Below are 20,019 nucleotides of genomic sequence, written 5' to 3'. Positions count from 1 at the left end.
ATATAGGAAATTATGCGATACCTAGGGAACCATTTTCATTACTCAATATTTTAAAATAATTGCCTCCATGTACACGGGAGGTATGTGAAGAGGAATTGGGAGGTTTTGCCAAGTCCCCTGTTGTCTAAATTTAGATATGGCTAAACTAGATTCAAGTTGAATACCCTCCCTCAAGAACCCTCAAGAAATGGGTTTAAGTTACAGTGAGATTCTTAAGAGGTAGACATTCAAGGCAGAGGAAACAGATCGATGCTATTGCAATTTTGATTATACAATCCTGTATATTCACTTAATAGTTTAAAATTTTGAAAACAATTTCACATTCGTTTGACTTTATTTATGGCTTCCAGTAATGCTGGAGGTCATTAGGATTTATCTCCCTTTGAATCAATGAGATTTTTCTGAAACTTTATGGTTTTCCTAAGATCACATCTTTAGAAAGCAGAAGACACATGCTTAACCAATGCTTCTACCAATAAGGTCAGAATTCATTTCAAGGCAAAGTTAAAAAGAAAAAAGTAACATAAACATTAACAACATGTGTACACACAAAGATATGGTTTCCCACTGAAACTGGATGGATATCTGAAATCAGACATTCAAAGAGTTGTGCAGCAAGGTAGCTATGGCCAAAAGGTTTCACAGAAGTGTTTCTAAGAAAGATACGGCAGGGGTGGTACCCAGAATGGGAGAATTTTTCTTTGCTGGGTACAGAGAGATGCTGGGATGCTATTTTCCTACCAGAGTAGCCAGTCGAAGCCACTAACCTGAACACCTGAAGCAAAGTTAATGCCAGTAGAGCCTGCCACTGCTGAAAGCTGACAGGGACAAGGCGGTGGCTGGAAATTATCATTAAAGGAGTCATTACAAGCTGCAGAAGTGGAGGAAAACTCTTGGAAAACTCCAGCTATGGCAGAAGGCACCAAGGGGAGCAGATGGCGTTGCAGGCAAAGGAGGCCTTATGTTCTACCCTCTGCCTTGTTCATCATTCCAGTGAAAGTGCCAGCTTTCAGGAGAAGGATCATCCTCCGTGTTTCTCAGAGTGACAGCGGAGTTCATCAGTCTATTGTCATGTCCATCCCGAAGGACTGTGGGTAGCAATTACCCGCAATGTGATGAGGGAGGTTCAAGGGCCTGTATTCCCAGCAGAGGGATCCTGAAAGTTCAGAACGCAGGGCATCAGGAAACAGGGACAGAGCCTCACAGCACGTAGACTCTCAAAATATACTTGCAAGCCCGAAGACCTTAGATCCTGTTTCCTTAATGTATGAAGGTGTAGGTCAGACCAGGTTCATTTCCAAATATTCTGAAAAGCCTTAAAGATTCTCTGAGTGCCCCAGGAGTCAATTTTCAGGCATGCGTTGAGGCCAGTGCATGCAAGTCCAAGCTTGCCCCTTCCTCCTAAATCAGATCAGCAATTCTGTAGCCACATGGGGATTCTGCATATGAATTTGTTTGAAGTTTATTTCCTGTGGCTGTAAAACTTGAAAATATCTAGATTAGGTCACCTCAGACTCTTCTAGCTTGAAAATCTGCATTCACTAGCAGGAATGTTCTTCTGCTCTGTAACTAAAATGTTCCAAGTTCAGAATGCCAGTGTCTTCTACTGGATTTCAGTCCTTCCCCTCTTCGCAACTCCCCTACTCTTTCCTTCTCTCTCCCTCTTTCCTTCTTTCTTCCCAGCTCCCAGACTTTCCCAGGGCCTGTAAATTCTATCATTATTTCTTGGTTTCGCATTGGCTTGGCATTTGTCTGTCGTTCCCAAATCGACCTCAGGTTTGTCGGGAAGGCTCCAGCTGGAAAAATAAGCTTCCTGCTCCAGCCCATCCTGTTTCTAATCTGCTGCTGTTGTAAGAAATTCCCTGCAGAGATTCCTTTACTTCCTATTGCTTTGCCTTTTCTGCTATAAACCTCACAAATATTAATCTCTCCTGATCCCCGTTTTCCCTTCACTCCGAACTTTTTTTTTTTCCAGGCTAAAATGCCTGCCAGTACTTTTCACACTTCATCATGTCTCCGGGAATACTGGCCCTAGGTCAAAGCTAGAGGCTGCAACTTGACAAAACATGTTGCAAGGTGGTTCTCCTTCCACACTGTCTGCAGCTGTCATCTTCTCTCCAGTCCCCACACTGCAAATTAGCCCGCGTCTGCCTGGGGTCATGGGATTTTGTAATTCCTCGTCATTAGACAAAGAAAAAGAAGGTTGTAGCCCCCCCCCCCATATCTAAGAAAATAATTAACCTATAAATCTATATTCTTTACTGGTTCCTTTTGATGGGATTCTGATTCATAGAATCAGAAATTGCAATAGAAGTTGAAAAGTCTCTTTCCTGGAGGAAAAGGATTTACAAATAATATGTTTGCTACAAGAAGTGCAGACTGCCCTTTAAAAGGAAATCATGTCCATTCCACCAGTATCCTTTGATATTTAAATTTCCCTTTGGGTGACTGAGGTAAGTGTAGTGGGTCCAGGGCAGAGAGAAATATGGACTTTATTTCAAGGAAAAACAGTCTAAATTTCATCTCACCTATTTTCAGTTAAAGAGAAATGAAAAGCAGTTTTTTATATTCTACGCACTGTGTTCTCTTAGCTTCCAAGTTGGAATCAACGCTGAGACCATTGATACTTTCGGGTCGCACTTTTTCTGCACCAATTTATGTGGAGTAAACTTTCAACTTGGCTGGAATTAGAATAGAACTGGCATTTCACGTCCTTTGTAAGTAAAAATAGAAATGTCGTTGAGCTTAAAGTCTGGAACAGTCAATCCCAAATGGTTATGCTAAGTGTTCCATTTTTCTAGAACTTCGCCCTGATCAGTCATTCTTAAAACAAGGTTACCGTAGGTTTTTACAATGGGACTTGAGTTTTCCATATTGTCATCTCAGAAATACTGAAGGTTTAAAAATACTTATTTAGTTACTACTATGTGCTATACTAAGGTACGTGCACTGGGTACTTGGAATGCAATACAAAACAATACAGACATCTCTGCATATGTGTTAAGTCACTAAGATGATATGTGAATAATTAAAAACAAGTGCTCGAAGTTAAATTTTCTGAATTTTATAATTTCTCTTTCTAGTCTTTGGGAAAGAAAAAAGTTAAATAAAATTATTAGCTTTTATCCATGGAAAATATGGAAAAGCAAACACTTCTATATTTTGAAAGCTGATCTAGATTGTATCTAAAACTGAACAAACACCTAGGTCTTCAAATTCTAAACGACTGTATATAAAGTGTAGTCTTAAGGATATATATAAAACATGAGCTGTTAAACACTTTCTTACATATTATTTTGGCTCCCCTCTGGTCATCGGTTAGGATAAGACAATTAATGGAAAACTCCTATGAAATAAAAACCGGTCAAGAGTTGCATACTGCTCCCCATTTCAACTGACGCATAGAGAAAATATATATATATATATATCACAGTGAAAGCCACATAGTCAAAGGATATTTACATAAAATTGTGCACACAGAAACAGATGGACAGATAAATAGATAGATGAATAAAATGCTAATGGACAAAGGAAAATTCACTTAATGTGCTTTGTGTACTGAGAATACACTCTGTAGCTGTAAAACCAAGGACTTAAGGTGCTAAAACTAGGGTCTGAGTCCTTGGCTCTGTCTTATAAACTGAGTGATGATAAATCTATTTACATCTCTTGGTTTAACCTTTCTCATCAACTTAGCGGGGATAGTAATGATATCTACCTGAGAATGTTGTTATAAAGATTAAATGTATATGCATGTATGAGAGGAGTATTTAAGCTGTGAACTGCCATAGAATTATTTTTGACACTTTCATCCTCATCATATAATCAGATTGCCACCAGAATTCCACAATCTGAAAATTATCTGGCTGGCACTGAGTCTATTACAAGGCCACAGCAAACGGGACAGTAATCCTTATGTTACTTCCCTTCTCCTCTCATAATGCTCAGCAGGTCAAGGGATTACCATCTCCATCAACCACTATTTTCTCAGAGTAGGTGGCATATCTCTCTGGCCCACTATGGGAATTAGGAAGCTCATAAGTAAGCCCATGGTTGGAAAAAAAAAAACTGTAAGCATTTAATAAAAGTATAATGAATCCATGAATGACGCATCTCTGTGTCCATCCACTGCTTTGAGGAACTTCAGCAAGACAGCCAATTGATTCTTATGGTTAGACTGTTTTTAGGGAGAGAGAAGAGAAGTTGTATTATAAAACTGTTTGAAGTATTTTAAATATAAAGCAGAATAGATTGGGATTTAAAAGAAAGGCTGAAACACTGTCCATTTAACCCACTGTGTCTAAGCTTGTCTAGGAGATGACTGAGATCATACCTGGTTGTAAGGTGTCAGTATAATAATTTTAAAAAACGACCACTGAAAAACAGCATCTGGTTTCATGACTCTGAAAACAGGAGAGATTTATGGAGGCAGACGTGTGTGCATTCATAATGTTTACAACGTCGTATTTGGGGAGACTGGGTTTCACTGTACATCCAACCCAATACTCGACTTCCCTGGGCTTCTTAGTTATGGTGAGCACTGGGTGCTTACCAGGCTTTGTTGCCATTCCACACATTTTGAAGTTCATTTGATCTATGTCACAAACAATAGCTAGCATTACATATACCTAGAATACTGGCATGGATGTAAGATTTTCAGACTTCTAAAATAAAAAGCACAACAGGTCAGACACCCAACTATCAGAGAGTGTTCTGAGGATTGACAGCCAGAACGTCTTCCAGGAGGTCAATGAAACCTCATGGGGGCAGGAGAATCTCGTGACACAAATTGAGATTTGTTGATACATGCTTTTCTTCTCGTCACAATTGTCAGGTTAACTTCATACCAAGTAACTGGGCACAGAATAAAATATAAGTATTTCTGAGAACATTTTCTATTATATACTAGAGGTCAGATCCAGGGCTTGTAAAAATTATTGAAGAAATGATCATTGAGCAGGAAATGCCAGCACATACATGCGCTGAAATGTAGATGTATTACATTTAGATATGCATGTAGATAGGTGACAATAGATTAACTGGTGCAACAATAAAGAGTACACTGTGGAAGACTGATAAAGACAATTAAAGTAAAAAAGACCCATGAAAGGAAACTTACATTGCTATATCCACTGAGGATTTCAAGTCAGAAAAAAAAAGAATTTTGAAAAGATAAACCTCAGAATGTATAAAAATAAACCTTATAAGATGACTTTAATGTCTAAAGGTAACTCAGCAATTAGGTATTAAGCTTTATAAGATAATATATCAAAAAAGTGTTTGCTTCTATGGAGTCAGGTAACCTTATTCAATCATATATTTATTGAACACTTATTTTGTCTGAGTACAGTTCTAAAGGGTACGATAGTAAAGCTCAGGTGTTAAAACAGGAAATAGAGCTCTAAACAAGTAAGCAAAAAAAAAAATTAAAAATAAATGTTCAGGCAAACAGGCTCTTTGAAATAAAATGGGATGCTGTGATGGAGTAACTGGGTTGGGAGTTGGAAACTTACTACAAGGGGAACAGAGAAGGTCCTTGAGGAAGTGACATCTGACCTGAGACTGGAATGACCAGAAAGAAGCAGCAGTGAACATGTTTGAGAGAAGGGCCAAGGTAAGAGCAAGACCAAAGACTCAGAAGCAAAGTAAGCTGACATGCTTGAGAGGACCAACATGACCAATGTTGGTGAAGTATGGAGACCACGTAAAATGTTCTCTGGTGACACTGAAGAGATAGGGAGAGACCTGGTCTCATAGGGCCTGAGAAGACCCTGGTAGACAGTTTAGATTTTGATTTTAACCCAACATAAAAGCATTAGGGAGTGTTAGGCCAATGACATGGTCTAATAGATATTTTAAATAAGATGACTTTAGCTACTGGAATATAGAATGGAGTGTGGAGAAGAGGGAGGCCTGTTAGGAGGCCTGTTGGTCAAGAGACTAACCAGTAATCTGGATCAGAGACACTAATGATATGAACAAGGGCATATGACACAGATGGAGGGAAGTGAGTCGATGGAAAACAGACTTAACAGGCCAGATGCTGAGGGGAAGGCGGGGCTATACAGAAAGAGAAACCGAGAGTCATTTCCTGGTTTGGGTTGAGCGCCTGGGTGGATATTGGTAGGATCTGTGGATATGAGGAATGAGTGGAGGGAAAGAGGGGCTATACAGAGTTCCATTTGAGATGCATTAACTAAAAGACTGTCTGTTTCAAATAGATCTTAAGAAAAGGCATAAGAGAAATAAATCTTACAGGAGATATTTATGAGATAAGAACAGGGACTCATTCATCATCTCCTTTTTGGAAAAAATGGGGTAATTTTCCCTTATAGCATTCACTTTTAAACAGATTTCTGTTCAGATACAGGTATTCAACTAGAATCTACATGAATGGGGAAATTATTTTACCTCAAAGGTAGCTTTCTTAAAAAGCTATTTGTAAGCCATTTTGTACTACTATATCTTCTACTTGTGTGACGATGAGGCAATTTAAAATAATATACTATATTAGCAGAATCAAGTGCAACACTTTACTTTTTTGAGAACTGCAACAGGCATATTTTTAGAGCTTAGTAGCTATTTGGTATGCAAAGAATTTCTCATCAATGGCAATCTAACTATATATTTTAGATTTAAGAATAATAGAAAGAATTCCTAAAATACAAATTCTTCTTGGCATAAAATTTTCTTATTTAATATATTGAGCAAAGTTTTATGAAGAGCAGCTCATAAATATTTTAAAATGACTTTTTCCCTATTTGCATTGAGTGCTTTTCATAATATTTTCACATTCAGTGATTCAACCTCAATACCACACTTGATGTAGAATGGTTGTGTGAAAATGATGCATTTTAACGTAACCTCATTTTACACACTTGATTTTGTCAAGGGTATTTTCCTTTTATAAAAGTATTTTTCTTTCTGATTGCATCCTCATGGGAAAATGTTGAAGAAATGCCTTTCTATCAATTGAATAATTTCATATTTTTGAATCTGAAATCACAGGAGTGTTTTCAGCTCTTCTTTCCTCCTGGAAATACATATGGCTAAAGCTCACTCAGCCCACAGTGACACGTAGTTTCACCTGCACACGAAGGCCCCCAGAAGGAAATCAGGAGTGAAGGTGATAGTTTGATTCTTCCACTGATTTCGGTACACTTCATTAAGTGTAATAGAAACCCCATGTCCCAGTGGTTGCACAAATGCACCCTTATGAAGGAAATGCAAAGTAACTATTTTATGTGTGAGAGAATCCACCTGGCTTAATGATCTTTACAAAATGGTGCCATATGTGAACACATGTGACTCACACTGCTTAACTTGACTTTCCAATGTGTTATTCCAGGAAACAAATTATTGGCCTCCTGAATAAGCCGTTGTACTGCAACGTTACATGTAAAGATATTTAATGAATTTTAAATCATTTATTTTCAATATTTTCAATGCTATTTTACTTTGAGTTTATCTTGAGAAGGTAAATAATGATGTAAATCAGCCAGAACAATCTACGTGTGGAAGAGTATGTCCTTACTTTGTGAGTGGTGAATCGTTTTTCAAGATCCAGAAAATAATAAATTTTATTATAGCCTCTGCAAAGTTGGCTAGTTTGTTTTCTCTCTCAGAGATTTTCTGTTTAGTTGTCAACATTTTTTTTTCCTGAAGCATGGATAATCAACATAGTCTATGCCTATGTGTGTATTATGATATAGATGTTCATATGTATTTAATATTAAATAAAAATATCAGGCATATACTGCAAATTAGAAAGTGAAAAAATTTTCAAGAGACAATGTTACTGTTTTAGCTTAATCCCTCCTGGTTGCTTTTTCAATACAAGGGGTCTAGCCCACTCTTGTTTAACTTATCACTTCCCAAATTCACATTTTTATAGACAACAGCAACCACACAATGAACCATCAGAATTAATTTTTGTGTTCATTACATTTCAGGTACATTTGCAAGTGACTATTAGCAAGCAGACAAAAAATTAACTTGCTCTGTTGGCTTTAGAAATATTTACTCCTTATTGAATTAAATCACATTAAACACTGAACATTTTTTAAAATAAGCAAAGTGAGACAATAAGGAAAATTTAGGTAAAATTAGCGTACAGAGATAATCACTGTTAATGTTGTACAGCATTGCTCTTTAATCAAAATGAGATCAAACTATAAATTCTGCTTTGTAACATACTTGCATTTGCAACAATTATTGCAAACAGTTGTCCACGTTATTAAATATTAATCTACAGTAAACCAATTAATTACTTTCTATCTCATTTTATGGAAGAATAAGCCTTTAAATAATGCTCTAATGTTAGATGTGTGGATTCTTTCTCTTTTTCAGTCTTTAGACTTTGCTGCAATGAATAGCCTTATGTCTACATCCTTGCTCATATTCATGATTTTTTCTTGTGATTAATCTTAAAAGGTGGCCATGGGTTGTCAAATACTTAAGACTTTTGAAACATATTATCAAATTGCCCTTTGGAAAGTTTGTACCGATTTACAGCCCTGTCAGCAATATATGAAAGCACCTATTTTTATGGTATTGCATTTAATAAATTAAAAACACCCAGGCAAACCAGAAAATAAGCTAAAATTCAGCCAAACTGTATCAAGTACTCTTCTGTCAAATTGGCATGTATTTGTAACTTCAAAGAAATGCAGCTCATCATTTTCTCTTGTGTTTATAAAATTAGACTGTGACCCTTGAAAAATGAACATATATACAAATAATCTATTTAACTTATTTCTTTGAATTTAATAGCGTATAGGGCACAGTTCTGTGGTAGGGTCCATGTTCTCAGTTTCGTACTGCAACAGCAGATATCAGATATTGTCCTTAGCTTGGGGAAATCAATTTCTATTCTCTAGGGAATAATACTTTATAATACTGTACATTTGTGGTCTTTCATGTTTTGTTAGATATTCTGATTCTCTTTCTTAAAGATCCACAGTAGGAAAGCTTGCCAAGTTTGGCAATGTACTGGCTTTCAGACTGAAGTATAATGTAACATCAATATAAAATCAACTACCTCTGATTTAACAATTTTAAGATAATGTCAGCCTTTATGTCCATTTGCTGAGAAAGCTTAGAATTTAGCAATTAGAGAACCAGTTTTCCTTCCTCCATGGATGTGATGCCTAGAATAATTTACATTCAATGAAACATAGAGTTAGAAATAATTCTCTGGGTCATCTACTCTGGTTTTGAAGCATCTTTCCAACAGATAATCAACTGTTTTTTATTTTGCTTTGTTTTGTTTTAAAAGTGAAGCAGCCCATTTCATTCTTAGGCAGCACGGTTAGCAAGTTCTTCCTCACATTGTACCTAAACTTGCTTCCTCTTTAATCCCCCTATTAGGTCATTTTATTTTCTCTTCCACATGACAGGATTTAAGATATTTGAAAATACCCATGTTACATCCTCTTCAGACATATTATCTCTATTTGCATTCTTCCTACATGACATGTTTCCTCAGTTCTTTTACTAGATCCCCTTCCTGTGGAAGCATTGTATTAGCTCACTGAGGCCTCATTAGTAGAGTTGCAGCGATGAGGTAATAGTGGATCTGGACCCACTGTGCTTCATGTTGAATGGACACTGTCTTGCGTGTGGTCTTCAAGCCTGAATATGGCAACTCAAGCTACACTGTATCTAGTCGAGTGCTGCCTGCAATAATCCTAGTAAGTACTCTAGATTCTCCTCATTGCCAATTAATCAATGTGGCCCTTTGTAGCCAAGACGGGTCACTATAAAATGCCTATGGAAATACTGAACACGATGTTTAGAATACATGCCAATATACTTGAGAAGTATCTGTCTCCTGTAAAAGACTGTTACTTTACAAAAGAAGGTGGGTGATTCAACCCAGTCACTTGAATTTCAGCTATCAATTCCTCTATTAATTCTCAGCATTTTATCAGGGCTAAGATGGAGACAGAAATACTTAGGACATTAGGATCTCTAGGCTGTGAGCTTAAAAAAGTTTAAAATGTACTGTTCTTGTAAAAGAAGGGTAGTTTCATCAGAGCAGTCTCTTCCTCTCCCATCTATCCCTATAATCCTGACGCCAGACAGCACTTCCTAAAACCCTTCTCCCAACAGGTGTATTTCTCCTCTACAAGGTTATAATGGTCAGGGGGTCACCATTTACTACTGGATAAAATCTGAGCTATGTCATTTTGGTGAAAATTAAAGTCATAGATGTAATTAAGGTTGCTAATTTTCTGACCTTAAAATGGATGTGTCTTGGAATAGTCCTGGTGAGTTCAATGTAATCATAAGGGTCCTTAAATATAGAAGATATAAGCAGAAGAGAAGAATCAGTCAGAGGGAGATGTGGTTATGAAGGAGATCCCAGAGAGATACAACACAGCTGCCTTGGAAGGTGGAGAAGGGACTATGAGCCACAGAATGTTAAGTGGCTTCCAGACACTGGAAAAGGCAAGGAAATAAATTCTCCCCTAGAACTTCAACAAGGAATACAGCAATACAGAGGTACTTTGATTTTATTCCAGTGATACCTTGTCAGCCTTCCAATGTAAAGAAACAAAAGTAACAAATTTGCATTGCACTGAGCCACCAAGTTTGTGGCAATTTTTTAAGGTAGCCATATAAAACTAATACACGGAAGAAAACTGATTAATTTTTAAGTCACTAGACGAACTGGAAGGTTTCTGTACTAGTAATAACTATTCATTGTATCATACCTATTTTATTAAAATGCCTTGCACATATTTATGTGTATGTGTGGGCATACCTGTTTATCTATGTACATTACCAAACCAGAGTCCACTCACCCACAGGCAGTAAAGGCAATCTACTGACACCAGGTTGTGGTGATAAAAAGTGCAGTATTTATTGTAGGCACCAAACAAGGAGTGGGGAAGCTAATGCTCAATAAACCCAAACCCCATGATGGGTTTCAGGGAAGCATTTTTAAAGGCAAGGTGTGGGGGAGTGTTGCAGGATGCGTGACCAGCTGGTATGCAATTCTCTAATTGGTTGATGGTGAAGTAACAGAGTGCTGTCACAGGGGTTAACATCCTTAATCCTCAGGCTCCAGCTAGTTTGGGGGCTACACGCTCATGGTCATCATGTAGCTAACTTTTTGCATTTGGTGTGTGTGTTGGGGAGGGAGAGCTGGTCTGTAAAACAGCTTGGGAATGTGCATCAGACACCATTATCTGTGTCCTTCAGGGAGGAACTAAAGAGTCTGTGACTGCTATATAGCTGATTTGCCGTGTAAATTATTACCGTTTCTCCTGGCCAAAGTCTTATTTTTCTCACTACATGTTCACATCCTTTCAATAATTAACTCTTGAGCCAGGCTAGGGTCCTGCTTGATTACACACGTATATGTCTGTGTATATATATATATATATATATATATATATATAAGTTTGCATATAATCATGGCCTGCAGATACATCACTCATATGTCATACATATGAGAGTATAAAAAATACATTGCCAAGCTGGCCTGAAGTTCCTGCAGATGCTGTTAAGTGGAATTGGCATCTAAGTTACATAGAAGTTCAGCAAAGAAACTGGGGAAACTCCAAGCAAAGGGAAGAAGAACAAAGCAAGCCACCAAAGGATAAACCAGCAATTTTAGAGGTGGCAGAACTACTAATGCATACACTGTAAGGCATCAAGTATCAAGAGACAAAGCTTGGAGGAAAATGGAGGTTAAATTGTGAAGGGTCTATATATCACACTAGAAAGCTTGAACTTAAACTTCATTCTGCAGGCCATTTGCTTTATTACTCAGACTTGTAAATACTTAATGCCTTTATTGCAAGTCAGAGACATGTAAATCCCACAGATTACAAGGTTTGGATGGTTTGGCTTTTGTCTTTTTCTATTCTTGACTGCCATCACTCTAACCATTATTCATTGTGTCTTAGCCCCAGTGGTAGCTTTTTCTTTTTCTTTTTCTTTTTCTTTTTCTTTTTCTTTTTCTTTTTCTTTATTCCTTGACCATGCCAAGCTCTTCTACACCAGGGTTCTTTGCATATCCTGTTTCCTCTCCTTGGAATGTCCGGCACCACCACAGCGAAGCCCCACTTCACACACACACACACTTCCCATGGCTAGCTCTTTCTCGTGTTTTGCTGCGGGTTTATATGTCACTTCCTCTGAAAGGTATCCCTTGAAATCTCAGATTTCTTTGGCGTTCTTTCACTTTCAGTCTAAGCCTCTTGTCTGTTTCCTTCATGAACACCATTTATCAACATCAGTAATTTTATTATCATTTTCTTGTTCAATTAGGTTTTATAAATTCCTTCTCATCACTTTCCCATAACAAAAATTCAGTGGGGGTAAGGCAATCGTCTCTTTCTCTTTTCACTGTTGTAATCTCAACACACTCAACAGTGCCTGGTATATATTAATAAGCTAGCAGATATTTTCTGAATTGATTAATTAATCAGTCAATAATGGGCAATATGACTAGATATTTGTTTAAGATGAAGGTGATAGTAAAGATAAGAAGATTTTACAGTTTTTTTCCTGGGCTAAAAGTGAAGGAGTCAACTAAGCCCATGATTAAAGGGAAACAAAGGAAGGGAGGATTTTAGAAATAACTCAGACTAGCATGGCTAACAGATATAATTTGGAAGCATTATCTAGAAAGAGTGTGATATTGAATGAGAGGCTTCTACAGCCGGAGGTAACATACTGTGTGTGGGAAAGTGGTGATATGTGGATAGATGATCATCTGTCTAATTGTATACATCTTGAATATCATAATGAGTATAACTGTCTAAGGAGAGTCAAACAGATATTTAGGTTTATAATTCTGAAACTCGGAGAGACGTCAAAGCTAGATAACAATTTGGAATTTCTCACCTATAGATGGTTGTTAAAATCATAAAAGTGGTTAAGATCTTCCAGTAAGGAAATTTGAGCAGAAAGATCAGAGTAAGGAGAAGGACTGCAGTGTGCCTAGGAAGAGACGGAAGGAGAAGAGCTTAAAAAGAAATATGAGAAATTACAATCAGCAGAATATTGCTCTGAAGTTCAAGCGAACCATGTTTAAAGAGCGAGGCAGTAGTTAACTGTTAAATAAAAGCCACATGGCTGAGAAGTTATCTAGAATACCCTTGTTACTGATGTGATAAAATAGAAAAACAAAACAGTCACATATTTTGTCTCAACATAGCCGAGGTTGAGACACAATGTTCGGTCACCATTTTCTATTCTTTTCTTTTTTGATGGGGACAGATTGGAGGCTGGGGTACAGAGACCCAGACATAATGGAAGTGGGGAAAAGGCATTGTAACACTTGTTTTATCTCATGACCCTTAAAAGGTTAGCAGTCTCAAGTGGTAGGTCATCTAATCATGACAGATTTCTGATAGAAAGATTTTATTATATAAAATGATCTCATAGCCAGTAATTCTGATGGTTGTAAATTGAGATGAGATTCCTGCACATTCCCAACCTTACAATTTTATGCAAATCTTATGATCACTTGATCACCAAAGCGTAGCCTTTGCCATGTGCTTTGTTTCCTTGTCACCTCTGGCTTGGATCAGGTATTTGACACCTGGCATTTTCAGTTTGGTGCCTTGTTTATTTGCAGGCTAGGAGTCAATAATTTCTCTCCAGCACACAGCTTTGGTCTTACTTTCAGATCCACCAATAAAATTAACATCTCTCCCTAATGATCTCTAAATCAAAGGAAAACATGTGAAAACAAGATACACAAAACAGAACAAACCCCACTATTACAACTAAAAATAGAGGAAGAATATTCTTTCTCAACTCTTTCTTCTTAACATCCTCTTTATTGTATAGCTTTTGAGGCAGGACACGTGAGAAAATATGAAGGACTTAATACACGTTTAGTGTGAATGCTTAAAATAGACAAACGTGTTAAGAGGCAAATAGGGAATATACTGTTCAGAATTCAAATGCCAGGGCCCAATTTCAGATTTTGTGATAACCCCAGGAATGCTCGGTCTGACATTAATTGCTGGTTCAGGGCAGCGGTGAGTGGTAGCAGCTGGGTTTGAGCTTTGATTGAGCTGCAGAGTCCAATCTGTTATCCAATGATAACAGATAAACCCTTTCAAAGAATGAATTGACCCCTGGCCTGATGATATCTCATGGCCTGATTCGTTCCTTACAGACTCATGTTGCTGGAGTCATGATGAGTGACGTGTCACAGCCCAGGTCAAGAGGCTTTTGTCAAATAATTCTCTTGGAAATCACTTAGGAGTTCTAATATTCCCAGTTCACATATAAGTAGTTCACTGAGAATTATATCAGATCTTTCAGCTCCCTTTCCTTGGCTGATGATTATCATTATGTTTAACCTTAATAGATATTTTAAATAATAATGATATCAAGTGGTCTTTTTAAAAAGGTCTTTCAGAGAGTTCCTGTCTCCTCCTCTCTTGTCCCACTCTGACACATTATGGATCGTTACCCGAATTTCTCTTCTCTGTGCTGCCGTGGTTCGAGCCCGGGCTTGGGTCTAGTACGTGAGATACTCTATACTGACCCCGTTCCAGCACAGAGGTGGAGTGTTACCACTGCTGCCGCCAGATCCCCTCTCCAGTCCATCCTACCTATCAGTTCATCTGCCCACCTTCCGTTGAGGATTCCATGCTTGCACTCCCTCAATGAAGAATTCCCAGTGTCACATAGTCCTTAGTACCATGACTCATATACAGCAGACATTCAAGGACTTTTAGGTTCAGTTACTAATGACGAATTAATAAATATTTAAATATATTTCCATATTAAATTAGCCCAAGTCTTTTTACAGCTGAATTCAGGATGCAACAGATCCAAGTTTAACCATTTAGAGCCACCAACCTTTCCTTGTAACAAGAAATATTGAATATTATCTAATTTCTTGACAAAGTGTAAACTTTTTCATCATCTCATCGCCAAATGATTTACCGGTGTCAGTGAAAACACAAACAACAGAAAGAATCCAAATTTTCACCAATATCCTTTCCCTAAAGCTAAACAGTTTGCATTTTTAATAAGTTTTCTGTTGCTCAGCACCTTATTGAATGTTTTCCCCAGAATTTGAAAATCTAGCCAAATACCTATTACAAACAACCTAATTGCTAAGATCTATCAAAGGAAAATTAGCTTTCACAAAGCTCATACTAGAAAAAATAGAATACAATCAGGCATTGCTTCCTGCTTCGTAGAAAACTAAAGAGGATTTTCTCATCTACAGGCAGAAAAACACTATGCTAGAGATACCCAATGAGATCCTATCTACAGACACACAAATAGGAACAAATAGATATGATTTTGATCAATAATTTCAGTTCTGCTCTAGAAAGCTACCAAATAAATATATACTTATATGAATATTTGTAAAAAGTCAAGATATTCACTACTTCCCCATACTCTTCGAATGTCTTTGAATTCATCCCACAACCCAGTATCACGCTAACTTATGCCCTGTGGACCACAAATGGGGAAGAGACAGAATTGAGTAGTTCCTCCCTGCCTGCCTAGGTGCTTACACGATCCTACATTTTAATTCTAGTGAAAAGCTATCAATATGGGCTCCTATTATCACCACCTTGTTGTTACCTATAAAGAAACAGAGTCTTTTGCAAGTTTGGCAGATTGCTACAGCTGCACGGCTCGTAAGTGATGCAGCTAGGAAGTAGACCTGAGCTATTGTAATCAGGAGGCTAGGGTCTGGGCCTTATTCATTAATTACTCAGTTACACTACTTGCTTTTCCTGAGGAGTCAGGCCTGATTGGCTAAAGTAATCTAACAGTGAAAAACATCACAGGTGTCGCTTGCAGTGATAATAGTAATTTGCTTTGGACATCTTGACTTCAAGATTTCAATGTGCATTAAACTAGGCTTGCCGATTTCACAAATGCAAATACATGAAGTCCAGTTTAATTTGCCTGCCAGATAACTAATGACTGTTTTAGCATTGGTATGTCCCATGCAATATTTGGTACATACTTATATTTAAAAATTATTAACAGGATGTCCTGTATTTCACTTGAAAACTCTACATCAAAATATCTAGCAAGTAGTTGGACATGAGTTCCAATGGCATGTGAAGGATTAGGATTAGAAATACAAAGTTGAGAGTCATAAATTGTTACTAATTTTCACACGTGTACAGAGCTCCTGCTGCTACCAGGCCCTGTGTTAGGTGCAGCAGAAAGGTGATGGTTGAAATCCATGAATCAAAACATATAATCAAAGCAAGAAAGCAGTTAGAGAAACACTGATTTTTGGAAAACATTTTAATGGGGTGAGACATGGCCACAGAGTAAGAAAGATAACTGAGTTAATGTTATATAAAATCCAAGGAGCATCTTGGTAAAAGCCAATTGCCTCACAATATTAAAGAGAATGAGGCCCTTTGGAGTTTCTTTCTTATGGTAGACAGTTGTCTGAAGGCAGTAACTCATTGTACAACTGACCAAAATATTCCAGCAACATTAAGCACATTTTTTTCTGTGAATAAATAAGATAACCACATAATCCTGTATCTGATTATGTAGGTGGAGATCTGTAGAAAGTCAAGGACACAGATCAAGTGATTTTTAAAAAAAAAACCATCAGAATGGCCATTATCAAAAAGCCTACAAATAATAATTGCTGGAAAGGGTATGGAGAATGGGAACTCTCTTGCATTTTTGGTGGGAGTGTAAATTGGTGCAGACACTATGGAAAACAGTATGGAGATTCCTCAAAAGACTAAAAATAGACTTACCATATGATCCAGCAATCCCACCCCTGGTCACATATCTGGAAGAAGCTCTAATTCAAAAAGACACATGCACCCCAGTGTTCATAGCAGCACTCTACACAATAGCCAAGGCATGAAAGCAACCTAAATGCCCATCGACAGATGACTGGATAAAGAAGTTGTGGTATATATACACAATGGAATACTACTCAGCCATAAGGAAGAATGAAATAATGCCATTTGCAGCAACATGGGTGGACCTCATTGTACTAAGTAAAGTAAGTCAGAAAGAGAAAGACAAATATCATATAATATCACTTATATGTGGAATGTAAAAAAATGATACAAATGAACTTATTTACAAAACAGAAATAGACTCACAGACATAGGAAACAAGCTTAAGGTTAACAAAGGGGAAAGTGGTGGTAGAGGGGTAAATTAGGAGTTTGGGATTAACAGATACACATTATTATATATAAAATAGATAAACAACAGAGACCTACTGTATAGCACAGGGAACTATATTCAATGGCTGGTAGTAACCTGTAATGAAAAAGGATCTGAAAAAGTATATATATGTATACATATATATGTATATCTGATTCACTTTGCTGTACACATGAAACTAGCACACCATTTTAAATCAACTATACTTCAATTTAAAAATTTTTGAAATTATCTTACTAACAAATAAGTAAGATTTTTTTGTTTTTAATGCAAAAAGGCAAACATTAAGTAAAACTAATAAAAGGTAAAGGATGCATATTGATTAAGAAGAAAGGAAAACTAACATTTTTCTATACCAGTATTCTATTGCCGCATTGCAAATTTCCAGTAACAAAGAGGCTTAAAATCATTTCCATTTATCATCTCATAGTTTCTATAGTTTACAGCTCCTTTATGGCTCAACTAAATTCTCTGCCCAGGGTCTCACACTGAAGGAGTCTGACATCTGGGCATTTTTATGGAAGATCTGAGGGAAAAAAATCTAATTCTGAGCTCATTCATATTGTGGCACAGTTCGGTTCCTTGTGTTTAAAGGACTGAGATCCTCATTTCCTGGCCATTGGCCAGAAGCCTCTTTCCTCTTCTTCAGACCACTAGCTGTTCCTCGCCAAGGATCTTTCCAGAAAATTGTAGCTGATAACGTTGAATTGTCGGTTGAATCTCCTTCATACCTTAACTCCCTTTGACTGCCTCTTCTGCTACCAGCTAGAGAAACTCTGTAAGGTCAACTGACTTACATCTGCAAAGTCCTTCACAGCAGTACTTAGATCAACATTCGATTGATTAAGCAGGAAAGGGACTCTTGGGGATTATGGGGTTCCTTAGAATTTGCTTATCGCATTTTCTATCCAGTTTTAATTATCTAGACTTTTTAATGCAAAAAGATACCCTGCAACTGACCGTGAAAGCTGTCAAGCACTGTGTTAGGCACCTGAAAAATATTATTTTGTGTAATTCTTACAATTTCTCTAAGAGATGATTATTGCTATTTTCAGATAAAGAAACTCTGGCTCAAAATGATTACATAATTTGCCCACATCTTATAGTTTTCTAGGTCACTCTGTCCACCCAAATCTTCAACAGTTCCATAATACTACACATTCACAAAAATTCTAGCAGTTTTGAATTCACTGTCAAATTTCTAATTCTGAAACCATGAGTAATAATGATATGGGGGGCAAACTGTAGTCAAAATAAGTTGCAAGGTCCTTTTCTCCTCTACACAATGGTAACACTAGATAATAATAATAGATCTAATATGGTAATTTAACTTTAACGTCTCTATCTACAACTTGAATATTAATTCCATGAAGACAGGGGCTTTGTCTGATTAAACAACCAGGTTAGACTCAACTGAAAGCATCAAGGTGGGTTTTAGTAATATTTGTTGGAAAAGGAGAGAAGACTTACCCTCTCTTTGGAACAGTAATGGTATTATCATAAGAGATTAAAAAAAGAAACTGTATATTATTGGACCATATATATTAAGTAAGTTAATCCCAATATTATTGTGTCCTGAGAATTTCATCTTAAATGCAGTAGTGGCTGGCATGGCTCACTGAGTAATATCTGGTTACAACAAACCTAAGACATTCTCCAACCACAAAGAATGGAACAAGATTGTGAAAGTGTCCACTTACACTTAGTCTGTAATTTAAATTATAGAAGTCAGGCAATGGTTGAATAAGTAATCGTTACTGTTTGGGTTATAAATTTCATAGGATTAGTTGTCACATAAATTCAGCTTTTCATAAATACGTTTTATTTTCAGGAGCTGGCTTTACCATTTAAATAAAACCCAGAAAAAAAACTATAATCTGTAATAGAGGTGAGCTAGTTATTAGTTAAACTGCTGCAAAGTCATCATTTGCCTCAAGAACAAAGTAAGAAAGACACGTTTAGAATATCAACCTCCAGTCTATGTTGACGAAAGTAAAATAGTAACAACTGTCATCATTAATGTAATAGTTAATGATCACTGATTGTGTATGAGGTACCAGACACAAGACCGGAAATGTGTATATGTGTCTGTGTGTGCGTGTATCCTGCAAACCTCATGTCCGCCGTGTGAGATCAGTGCTGTTAGCATTCCCATTTTACAGCTGAGAAGACTGAAGCTAAGGACATTTAAGTAACCTGCTTACATTACATAGCTAGTAAACAGTGGAATTCATTTTAAACCCACATTTGGTTTCCGTTAAGAAAGGTTTAGTATCTGTCTTTTGCATAGCAGATGGTGCCCTTTCACAATTACTGTTTTTAGCAATATTTATAGCTCCGAGAAGAGACTTTGAAATAAACATACATATATACGTGCTCAGATTATTCAGAGATGGGTATATTTCTGCATTTCCCTATTTTGTTTACTGTTCCTATAAGACACTCCATACTTATTTTAAGGTAGTGAAAGTAGGTCTGCGGCACAGTAATTAGTCTACTACTAGCATAAATAAGGAATGTTGTTCCGTGAATTAGCATAAAGAAATCAGAGATGTGTAAGCGGTAGGTGATATTCTTCATACACTGCTATTTGTAACATTAATAATAGAATGCTTGTCGTTTACAAGGATGGATATATTGATTCACTCTTTGACTTGCCTCAGAAACATTTATTGAGCCCTTTCAGTGTGTTGGGCTCTGTAAAGGTACTCTAACCTCAGTGGAACTAGATATCTCGTAGGAGGTCAGAAATATTCATAAATTACTTTGCGTAGTGGGGAAGAGCAAAATAAATCACTGAAGAAGGAGCACTGAATTCTACTTGAGTTTACTGGGAAAGGCATAACAAAAATGCTGGTGTATC

Source organism: Vicugna pacos, chromosome 10 (genome assembly GCF_048564905.1).
Source record: "Vicugna pacos chromosome 10, VicPac4, whole genome shotgun sequence".
Taxonomy (NCBI): domain Eukaryota; kingdom Metazoa; phylum Chordata; class Mammalia; order Artiodactyla; family Camelidae; genus Vicugna; species Vicugna pacos.
The sequence above is the reverse complement of the archived record's forward strand: the minus strand, read 5'-3'. Positions refer to the sequence as shown.